The sequence below is a fragment of the Pistacia vera genome, unplaced genomic scaffold (genome assembly GCF_008641045.1).
Source record: "Pistacia vera cultivar Batoury unplaced genomic scaffold, PisVer_v2 Contig381, whole genome shotgun sequence".
Lineage (NCBI taxonomy): Eukaryota > Viridiplantae > Streptophyta > Magnoliopsida > Sapindales > Anacardiaceae > Pistacia > Pistacia vera.
In genome coordinates this window covers 206,334-218,303 of record NW_022196203.1, presented here as the reverse complement: position 1 = coordinate 218,303, position 11,970 = coordinate 206,334, and positions in this window count along the sequence as shown.

Here is an 11,970-nt window from a genome sequence, read left to right as displayed (position 1 = left end):
CTTCAATTCAAGAGTAATTTACACAATATAAAACCTATACTGATAAAAAGTTGGTTTTCTTTTTTTGTTTTTTTAGTGATTTAGAAGGAAACCCTAGTTCTAGGGTTAGTGGATTTTTTTTTTTTTTTTTTTTTTAGTTTTTTGTGTATGATTTAGAAATGCAATGAAAAGCTATTATTAGGAAAATATTTAAAGTGAAAAAACAAATAATAAAATGAAAAATTGAAAGATACGGAACTTGTGAAAGGTAACAACATAGAAGCAGGGATATGCTTATGAGAAATGATAGGTTACAATGAAGAATACAAAGAAAAGCATACGAACAAATCTTATCCTTAATATTCGTGGTTGTCTTTTTTTCTCTCTCTTTTTCACTTCTTTTAAGAGTATGATTTATCTTTGTATGTTTATCTTTATATTCTTCTTTGTAAAAGTAACATTTCTCCATGCTTTTATAGTGAATACTAGATTTCTTTTTAAAAAAAATTATCAATAAATTTTTTTTTTAATGATTGAGGTGTTTGATCGGTTTATACATATCTCAACTAATCTTTTGGGACCTTAAAACTATTAGTTGGGTAAGAGTTGCAATAATCACCCCTGTTAATTATCAAAGACAAAGAGAGATTCAAATCAAAATCTTTTGAGTAATACACCCAAGAGTCTTTATTGAGCCACATGACAAAGGGTTGGTTAATTATCAATAACTCCACTCTTCCCCAAACTTGTCCCAAATTTCATATGTTAAATGACTTGTAATATGTAAATTAAGTCATAATGTATTGAATTATATGATAATATCCATATAGTAACATATCACTTAGAGTAATGTTATGCTTATTCACGATCTTACTAACCATCTTACTATCCTTTGTAAATATAACGCATAGTACGGGTACCATACGCATAGTACAGGTACTATATGTAATTTTAACAAAGGTAATAAGACGGTTAATAAACTCATGAGTAAGCATAGCATTATTATATCACTTATCATATAGTGAGACATCGTTTAGAATGTAAAATTTGGTATACCTGTTTAGAATTAGTAGTATTATTCAAAATAATTTTATAACTTTATTACTTTTGGATAATATTTATTGTTTTCTCGACTTTGAAGTTTAATTTAATTAAAAAAAAAAAATCCTCCTAAGGTTTCTGAAATAATATAAATTCTCTCACTATTAGACATCAATGAGTTATGATGTGGTGAATTAATGGAAAATTATAGACTTTTTATTTATAAACTTTATATAATATCTTTGCATAATTTTTTTTATTTTTATTTTATAATAATCCACAATTTTCATTCTTCCTCCGGATTATGATCCAAATTCCAAAATATTGAAGAAAAAAAATCATCTCTCATCAACTCGTTAAAAATGAGGCCAAAAAAAAAAAAAAAAAAACAAAAAAAAGGTTTTCTTCGATTGCTGCAGAGTTTAGGCCATTTATTCCATTTTCCAAAGAATACTATTTCTTGGGCTCAAAGGCCAATCCCCTAATGGGAAGGGTCTCTGTTTTTCAGGCCCATTAACTAGACAGACTATTCTACCTTCAGTTCGAGCATGCATGAAATGTGCCAGAAAATAATTTCTAAGAGCTGAAAATAACATCACCTTACTTTGATTTTTAACAATTTTCTCATATTATCCTCAATATTTGTATACTGTTGTTGTGCATGATTCTCCTATGGCTTGGTTTGCACCACCTGTCTGTAAGCCATATCAAAAATTAAGTGACCAAGATCGTCTCACGTGTCACTCCCACAATAAATGACTTAACCAATAAGCTCATCAGTTTCAAGCATAACTACTCTAGCTTAAGTATGGATAAAGGTTGACGTAGATCCATATTAGGATAGATTATGCATGGAAATTCCTCCCTCCCCCCCGGGTAATCATCAACTCTCAACCATTGTCAAACGGGAGTATAAAAAGGGAAGCTACTTCCATTTTAAACAGGAATGGAGAGAGAGAAATTCATTCAACCACACACTCACAAAAGAAAATAGTGAGTCAAGAGAGAAAAAGAAGGAGAACAACTCGAGGGTTTACCTTGCTGTGCACCCATTTGTTACTATTTCTTGCTATAATTGTTTTGAATGTAAAGCTAAAATCGAGCAATAAAATAACAGAGGACGTAGACTTGGGAGTTAATCCGCCAAACCTCTTTAAAAATCCTTCTTTGTTTCTTCTTAATTTTGATATGTTTATCTCTTATTTTTTACATGTTCATCTTACTTTGTTGATTGATAACAACCATACATCCACCTGATTCGATCCCGTTAAGGTTGATTGAGTCTTATCGGTTATTGCGAATTTTCGTAACAACAATTGAAATAGACAATTACTAAATGTAAAACAAAGATAAATTAGTTTGTTTGATTTGGTACGTCATCTCACTTGATCAAAACCGAAATGGGTCTCACTACTTTGCTCAGCAAATCCTGAAAGTCTGAAACCATTGTTGAAAACCATGAAAGGAAGTCAAATTAATATATCAAAAAATATTATACTCTCATTAAGTGTTAACAAAGAATTATTTCGCTTTCATGAATAAACTAGGAGAAATCTTACTAACCCTATTATTTAGTTTTATATTGGGGCGTCATTGAATTCGTCAGCATTTATGTATTTCTTGCCTTAATACATCATTCAATATATAGAATTTGAATTTCTTGAAAAGTGTTTTTATTTTCATAGCTTTTTGTCAATGGAAGATAGATCAAAATTTCAACCCACTAACCAACTCTTGGGTGGTTAAGTGGCTTGATAAAAAATTTTGGGTGTATTACTCAAGAGTTTCTGGTTCGAGTCCCTCCTTGATTATTAATAAAGGTAATCATTGGAGCTTTTATCTGGTCGATAGTTTCAGGGTCTCTAAAGATTAGTTGAGGTACGTGTAAACTTATTTTGACACTTCCGATCTAAAAAAATAAAAAAATAAAAAAAGATATTCCAACCCAGTGAGTTGAACCATAAATATGGTCAGTTTCGAACTGAGGCCGGGTTAGCTAGCTCATTAATTAATTTTAAAGTTTGTTTAATTTTGTGACTTCAATTTTTATATAATAAAAAACATTAGAGGCGTTTGATAATAGGGCAACAAATTAAAGATATGGCTTGATTGAGAGTCTTTAAGCTACGTCTTTCTTTTATGACTGCATGCCATTTCTTAAGGATTCAAATTTTGTCTTTCTGCATTTTTTGTCCTCAAAGAAAACCAAACATTCACCGTAGAAAGTACAGGCCCAATTTTCAGTCAATTCAATCACCGCTAACACAGCTTCCATGTATAAGACATTTGTTTTATTCAGTAATTGTTTAATTACACGTACAAGCTTTTCTGTTTCTTGGAAAATATTTTCTGATTTCAGTATGGAAAACTCCTCTTTAATTCTAATCCATTTGGTAAATTTTCATACATGATTTTAAAATTCTTAATGTAATCAACATTTTGATATTATAAATGAAAATTTTCCGAGTACATTTTCATTCTCAATTATATTCCATAGTGGATTCATACCTAATGGTAGCTAGTTGGCAAATGTTTCGACATGAAGCAAATTTTCACTCAAAAAGTTTTGAGTACGACAGGCATATCTTGTCTATAACATGAATATAACATTTACTTTTTAGCGAGTTATTGATGTTACATATGTTTATCTATACCATGAAATAATCCTATTCATCGGTGTATCTCTCATATAAGATATCTAAATGTTACTCTCATTCATTTTGCAGCTAGTTTATTGGTGGGGTATTGCTCAAATGAGGAGTATTTCATTTTCAGCTACACAAAAGTTATATCTATGTATTTCATCTAAAATAATATCATGAAATAAAATGAGTTGATACAAAGAATATTAATATTATGCCTAAAAAATCAAACTGATGTTAGCTCAATAAGTGTCTAAAAGACAAAGTGTACGTACTAACTGTCAAGTCCATACCGACTCAAAGATATTTTATACTAACCTTATCTCATTTTAAGATGAGGACGAATAAGAGCTCCTCATGTGTCAAGACAACTTGCAAAAATACTTATTACATTGACCTCAAAGGTGAATAAATTGACACCTCTCTTCATAAAAGAGAAGACTAGACATATGAGAGTTAGACACATGAGAGCTTATTTTTCTCTGTAAATAAAGTATTTTTTCATTTTTGTATGCTTTACAGGCAATATCATGGAAATAGTCTTAAAATAATAAAATTACAGTGGATACAAGATTCGCTTTAAGCATATGAACTACTATAAAAATCTCACTTGCCTATCTATTATTTATGTTTCTGCAAACATATATAATCTCAGCATTATATTTAAATATCATAAATTCATCATTTGTAATTTTTAAAATTCTCTTAACACTTTACACATGCGAATCGTTGATATCAAAATCAAACATCAACCATTAATATATAAATTTCCAATGCCCGTTTAAGATAGTACAAATATCATACATATATATATATTCTTCATTTTGTTTATCTTGACAAAATAATGTCGTTTTGTTATTAAAGTCCAAGAACTTACTTCTGCAATATTAATTTTCAAATAATTTGTCCTTCGCATTGAGAGAAGAATCCAGAAATTATATTCTTCATATCTTATATTTCCATTACGTCAATTGGTATCAAAATTATTTGATTTTCTATTCATGTCACATTAACTTATGAATATATATATAAACTTGATATAAATCGTATTATATTATTCATTAACCAATAATCTATCTCGATTGCTTGACAAAATAATGTTGTTTTGCTATTATATTATATCCTAATATGATATCTATATAATGAGATAGATAGTCCAAGAACTTTACCTACGTCTGCAATATTAATGTATGAAGAATAGATGGAGTTGGATTAGGTTAGATTAGATTTCTTGAATAAAAAAAATATATAATAAACAATTTATTTGTCCATGAAGTATTACTCATAAAAAATTTAAAAAAAAAAAAAAAACCACCTAGGATTAATTTGAATTCATATCTAATATGATATATAATCGAGTCTATATTAGTGCTTATAAATTATGAGATGGATAGTCCAAGAACTTTGCTTACGTTGCAATATTAATATATGAAGAATAGATGGAGTTGGATTAATATTATATCATAATAGATTATATTAGACTCTTGTTTGTTACACTATTTTAAATCATTATTTGTTATCCTATTTGGATTAAAAAAAAAAAAAAAAGAATATGTGTTTATTTAATTATTAGGCCAATTCATTCAGAAAATTAATCCAACTCAAATATAATTTTTTGTCTCAAAATGAAAAGTGGGTAAGACTTGTTTTCAATTATCTTATTCTATTCAACTAAAAATATTTTTTCAACTCTATTAAAGTAAAAGCAATTACCTTTCACTTATTACAATCTGAAAATTAATCCACCCAAGACCACTATTGCCTGCCAGCAATCAACCACTGCCGTTGCCGCCGTTGCCGTCACCGGAACTGCGTATGATTGACTAGATATGACTTATAGCTAGATCTCTCGCCACCGTTAACGGCCAGGCTTGGGAGTAACTCGTCAAAACTCTTTAAAAATCCTTTTTTGTTTTTTCTCAATTTCGATATGTTTATCTCTTACTTTCTACATGTTTATCTTACTTTGCTGAATGATAACAACCATACGCCCACCTAATTCGATCCCGTCAAGGTTGATTAAGCCTCACCAATTGTTGTGAATTTTTATAACAACAATTGTAACAGACAATTACTAAATTAATGTGAAACATAAATAAATTAGTTTGTTTGATTTGGTACGTCATCTCACTTGATCAAAACCGAAATGGGTCTCACTACTTTGCTCAGCAAATCCTGAAACCATTTTTGAAAATCATGAAAGGAAGTCAAATATATAAAAAATATTATACACTCATTAAGTGTTAATTTCGCTTTCATGAAAGAACAAAGAGAAATCTTACTAACCCTATTATTTAGTTTTATATTGGGGCGTCATTGAATTCGTCAGCATTTATGTATTTCTTGCCTTAATACATCATTCAATATATAGAATTTGAATTTCTTGAAAAGTGTTTTTATTTTCATAGCTTTTTGTCAATGGAAGATAGATCAAAATTTCAACCCACTAACCATTCTTGAATGGTGGAGTGATTTGATAAGGACCATTAAATGTATTATTCAAGAAGTCCTAGTTCGTCCCTCCTTGATTATTAATAAAGGTAATCATTGGAGCTTTTATCTGGTCGATAGTTTCAGGGTCTCTAAAGATTAGTTGAGGTACGTGTAAACTTATTTTGACACTTCCGATCTAAAAAAATAAAAAAATAAAAAAAGATATTCCAACCCAGTGAGTTGAACCATAAATATGGTCAGTTTCGAACTGAGGCCGGGTTAGCTAGCTCATTAATTAATTTTAAAGTTTGTTTAATTTTGTGACTTCAATTTTTATATAATAAAAAACATTAGAGGCGTTTGATAATAGGACAACAAATTAAAGATATGGCTTGATTGAGAGTCTTTAAGCTACGTCTTTCTTTTATGACTGCATGCCATTTCTTAAGGATTCAAATTTTGTCCTCAAAGAAAACCAAACATTCACCGAAGAAAGTACAGGCTCAATTTTCGGTCAATTCAATCACTGCTGGCAGAGCTTCCATGTATAAGACATTTGTTTTGTTCAGTAATTGTTTAATTACACGTACAAGCTTTTTTGTTTCTTGGAAAAAAATTTCTGATTTCAGTATGGAAAACTCCTCTTTAATTCTAATCCATTTGGTAAATTTTCATACATGATTTTAAAATTCTTAATGTAATCAACATTTTGATATTATAAATGAAAATTTTCCGAGTACATTTTCATTCTCAATTATATTCCATATTGGATTCATACCTAATGGTAGTTAGTTGGCAAATGTTTCGATACTCAAAAAGTTTTGAGTACAACGGGCATATCTTGTCTATAACATGAATATAACATTTACTTTTTAGCGAGTTATTGATGTTACATATGTTTATCTACACCATGAAATAATCATATTCATCGGTGTATCTCTCATATAAGATATCTAATTGTTACTCTCATTCATTTTGCAGCTAGTTTATTGGTGGGGTATTGCTCAAATGAGGAGTACTTCATTTTCAGCTACACAAAAGTTATATCTATGTATTTCATCTAAAATAATATCATGAAATAAAATGAATTGATACAAAGAATATTAATGTCATGCCTAAAAAATCAGGCCGATGTCAGCTAAATAAGTGCCCAAAAGACAAAGTATATTAGCTGTCAAGCCCATACCGCCTCAAAGATATTTTATACCAACTCTCTCTCATTTTAAGATAAAGAACAATGAAAGCTCTTTATGTGTCAAAACAACTTGCAAAAATACTCATTACATTGACCTCAAAGGTGTATAAATTGACATCTCTCTTCGTAAAACGGGAGGCTGGACATATGAGAGCACATGAGAACTTATTTTTCTCTATAAAAAAAATATTTCTCCATCTTTGTACACCTTACAGGTAATATCATGGAAATAATCAAAGAATAATAAAATAACAATGGACATAGGATTCGCTTTAAGCATCTGAACCACTATAAAAATCCAACTTGTCTATTTATTATTTATGTTTTTGCAAACATATATAATCTCAGCACCACATTCAAATCTCATGAATCCATCACGTGTAATTTCTAATATTCTCTTAACACTTTGCATGTGCGAATCTTTGATATCAAAATCAACCATCAACAATTAATATATAAATTTTCAATGCCCATTTAAGATAGTGCAAATATTATATTATATATATATATATTCTTCATTTTGCTTTTCTTGATAAAATAATGTCGTTTTGTTATTGTCAGAGTGAAGCAACAAAAACGCTGTTGTTGTACCCTTTAGTACAAAGCTGTCGTTTTAAGCTTCTCATCACAAAGAAAAAAAAATCCAGACCATTGAAGAGTAAAGCATCTAACGGCCAGGATATGTTCTTCTCAAAACAGAATGGAAAAAAACGCATTAAACTTGCTGCTGCGTTTTTTTGTTTGCTGGGTATTTTTTTCAGTTTTCATTATTCCTGTGCGTTACGAGTCTGCTCTGTATCATTTTTTTCTTGGCTGTAATCTTTGTGTGGTTGGTTATAATCACTTATAAGGGTTGCGTTTCCCTTTGATTCTTGAGGATTTGTGTATAGAGTTCTTATAGGAAAGATTGCAGGTTGTTGTGAGGGAGAGATTCGTTGTTTAAGAGAGATTCGTTGTTTGATCAGTTTGTATTCAGGTTGGATTAATCTTTAGTGCAGAGAGCTCTTGAGTTTTTGGAGCTCAACGCGGATGTAGTTTATCATATACAGGATAAGCGAACCATAGTAAAAATCCGTGTCTTTTCTTGATTTCTTTACACTTTTGATTGTCTGTGAAATTAGTGGATTATTAGGTTGTTAGAAGTGCAGATTTTCTCTACAGTTATTAAAGTCTAAGAATTTACTTCTGCAATATTAATTTTTAGATAATTTGTCCTTCGCATTGAGAGAAGAATCCAGGAATTATATTCTTCATATCGTATATTTCCATTACATCTATTGATATCAAAATTATTTGATTTTCTATTCATGTCACATTAACTTATGAATATATATAAACTTGATATAAATCGTATTATATTATTCATTAACCAATAATCTATCTCGATTGCTTGACAAAATAGTGTTGGTTTGCTATTATATTATATCCTAATATGATATATAATAGAGTCTATATAATGAGATGGATAGTCCAAGAACTTTACATATGTCTGCAATATTAATATATGAAGAATAGATGGAGTTGGATTAGGTTAAATTAGATTTCTTGAATAAAAAAATATATATAATACACAATTTATTTGTCCATGAAGTATTACTCATAAAAAATAAAAATAAAAATAAAAAAACCAACTAGGATTAATTTGAATTCATATCTAATATGATATATAATCGAGTCTATATTAGTGTCTTATAAATTATGAGATGGATAGTCCAAGAACTATACTTACGTTTGCAATATTAATATATATGAAGAATAGATGGAGTTGGATTAATATTATATCATATTAGATTATATTAGGCTCATGTTTTTTACACTATTTTAAATCATTATTTTGTTATCCTATTTAGATTAAAAAACAAAATATGTGTTTATTTAATTATTAGGCCAATTCATTCAGAAAATTAATCCAACTTAAATATGATTTTTTGTCTCAAAATGAAAAGTATTATCCTATTCTATTCAACTGAAAACATTTTTTTCAACTCTATTAAACTGAAAAAGGTTATCTTTCACTCATTCCAATCTGAAAATTAATCCACCCAAGACCACTATTGCCTGCCAGCAACCACCGTCAGCAGTCGACCACCGCTGGAACCACATACGACTGACTAGGTACGACTTACAACTAGATCTCTTATCGCCGTTAACGGCTAGGATTGGGAGTTAACTCGCCAAACCTCTTTAAAAACCCTTCTTTGTTTCTTCTTAATTTCAATATGTTTATCTCTTACTTTCTACATGTTCATCTTACTTTGTTGGTTGATAACAACCATACATCCTCCTTATTCGATCCCATCAAGGTCGATTGAGTCTCACCGGTTGTTGCAAATTTTCGTAACAACAATTGTAATAGACAATTACTAAGTGTAAAACATAGATAAATTAGTTTGTTTGATTTGGTACGTCTAGGGATGGGTGCGGGCTGGGTAGGAGTGGGGGACCCCATTCCCTGTCCCCATCCCCGTTACCCACTTCTATGACTGTCCCCGGCCCGTCCCCGTGGGCGGGGATTTTTCTCATGACCGTCCCGGCCCGTGGGGATGGAATCACTCCCATCCCCATCCCGGCCCGACTTGATGAACAAGGCTTCGCGGGGAATTTCCCCTACAGGGATTCATTCTCCGAACGGGGATTTTTGCCCTGTGTAGATAAAAACTTTCCGCATGTTCTCACGACAATGATATTAAATTATTTTAATTGTGAAAAACTAGCACATTAGTAAGTACTATATTTGATTGCTTAATTTTAGTAATTAATTCATTAAAAATGCTAAATTTAAGGTAAGAAAATATAAAATCAACAATTTCTTGTAAAATTTAAATTTAGATTTAAAAAATAACATATAACTACCACCATAAACTAATTTAATTGTTACTAAATTAGTGACACCTTTTTTATATAGTATTAAATAGAGGAATTTAGATTCCACATTCTGATGCTTTATGTTACTGAGGCATTGTAATGTTTCACGGAAATAATCTCATCTACTAAAATTCATAAAATAAATACCTGAAAGAAAATTTTGCTGAGAATTGATATGAATATAGTAAATAACATCAATTTCTTGGCAAAAATTGAAACATGCTCATGGATTTCAAAGCAATAAAATATAAACATCCTTCAGGCTGCAACATAAACCTCATAATATACTCAAATCATCCATTGCAATATAAACCTCATAATATATTGGTTTGGTAAATTATAATAATCTAATCAAAAATTTTTTTGGGCCATATATTATTATTTCGTAAAATTCACAAAGTAATTATACATATATTTAATTATTAGACTCACTCGTTTAAATTATTTTTCTATAAATTTAATACAAACATTAGAAAATATTATAAAAATAAATATCATAAATTTAGATACATTATTTAAAACCATAGTTTAAACACTAATTTTATATACAATCTCATAAAGAAAAAAAAAACATAAAATTTTCAGATAAATGGGACTGAGCAAGGCGAGGCGAGCCAGGCCGAGGATTTTTCTAAGGACTATCCCATCCTTATCCCCGAATTTTTTAGGCACTCTCCATCCCATTCAGGTTGCGTCGGTCCGGATCCCCGCGGGCCAGGGCAAACGCCCATCTCTAGCGTACGTCATCTTACTTGATCAAAACCGATATGGGTCTCACTACTTTGCTCAGCAAATCCTGAAACCATTGTTGAAAACCATGACAGGAAGTCAAATATATATATATTATAATACATATATATATATATATATATAATACTCTCATTAAGTGGTTAACAAAGATTTATTTCGCTTTCGTGAATAAATTGAGAGACGAGCTAATCACAAGTCATCTTCTGCCACAACTCGCGTACCGACAAACAGACTGTAAAAAACACCTGAGCACCTTTAAATATTTCTCATCGAATCTTACTAACCCTATTATTTAGTTTTATATTGTGGCGTCATTGCATTCGTCAGCATTTATGTATTTCCTGCCTTAATACATCATTCATATTATGATATAGAGTCTATATAATGAGATGGATAGTCCAAGAACTTTGCTTACGTTTGCAATATTAATATACGAAGAATAGATGGAGTTGGATTAATATTATATCAGATTACATTATATTAGGCTTTTGTTTGTTACATTATTTTGTTATCTTGTTTAGATTAGAAAAATAGAATATGTGTTTATTTAATTATTAGGTCAATTCATTCAGAAAATTAATCCAATTTAAATAGGATTTTTTTTGGTCTAAAAATGAAAAATGAATGAGATTTCTTTTGATCGCGAAATATCAGAGTTGCTTCCAATCTTGATTGTAATTTATTTAATTTTGCTATTTCCTTTATACAACACTTATATATTAACCCCTTATAATGATGATAAAAAGGTTAACAATTTGTTCTAGGAATTGTATTGTATTCTTATAAGTTTTTAAAGCAAATAAGAAAAACAGTAAACGTATGCTCATGATCGTAACTTGTTGACCACTTTAAAAACCCTTTTTTTATCATTTACGTTGCTATATTTACATTTCTTTAATTATTAATTATCATTAATTATCTATATATCCATTTTGATTCTATTAAGATCAAACGAATCACTTTCGTTAATGTAAATTTTACATCATCAATATGAAAGCACATATTTTATTGTGGAAGTACATTTAAAATACAGTAACATAGGCTACACTAATCTATAGAGTATGG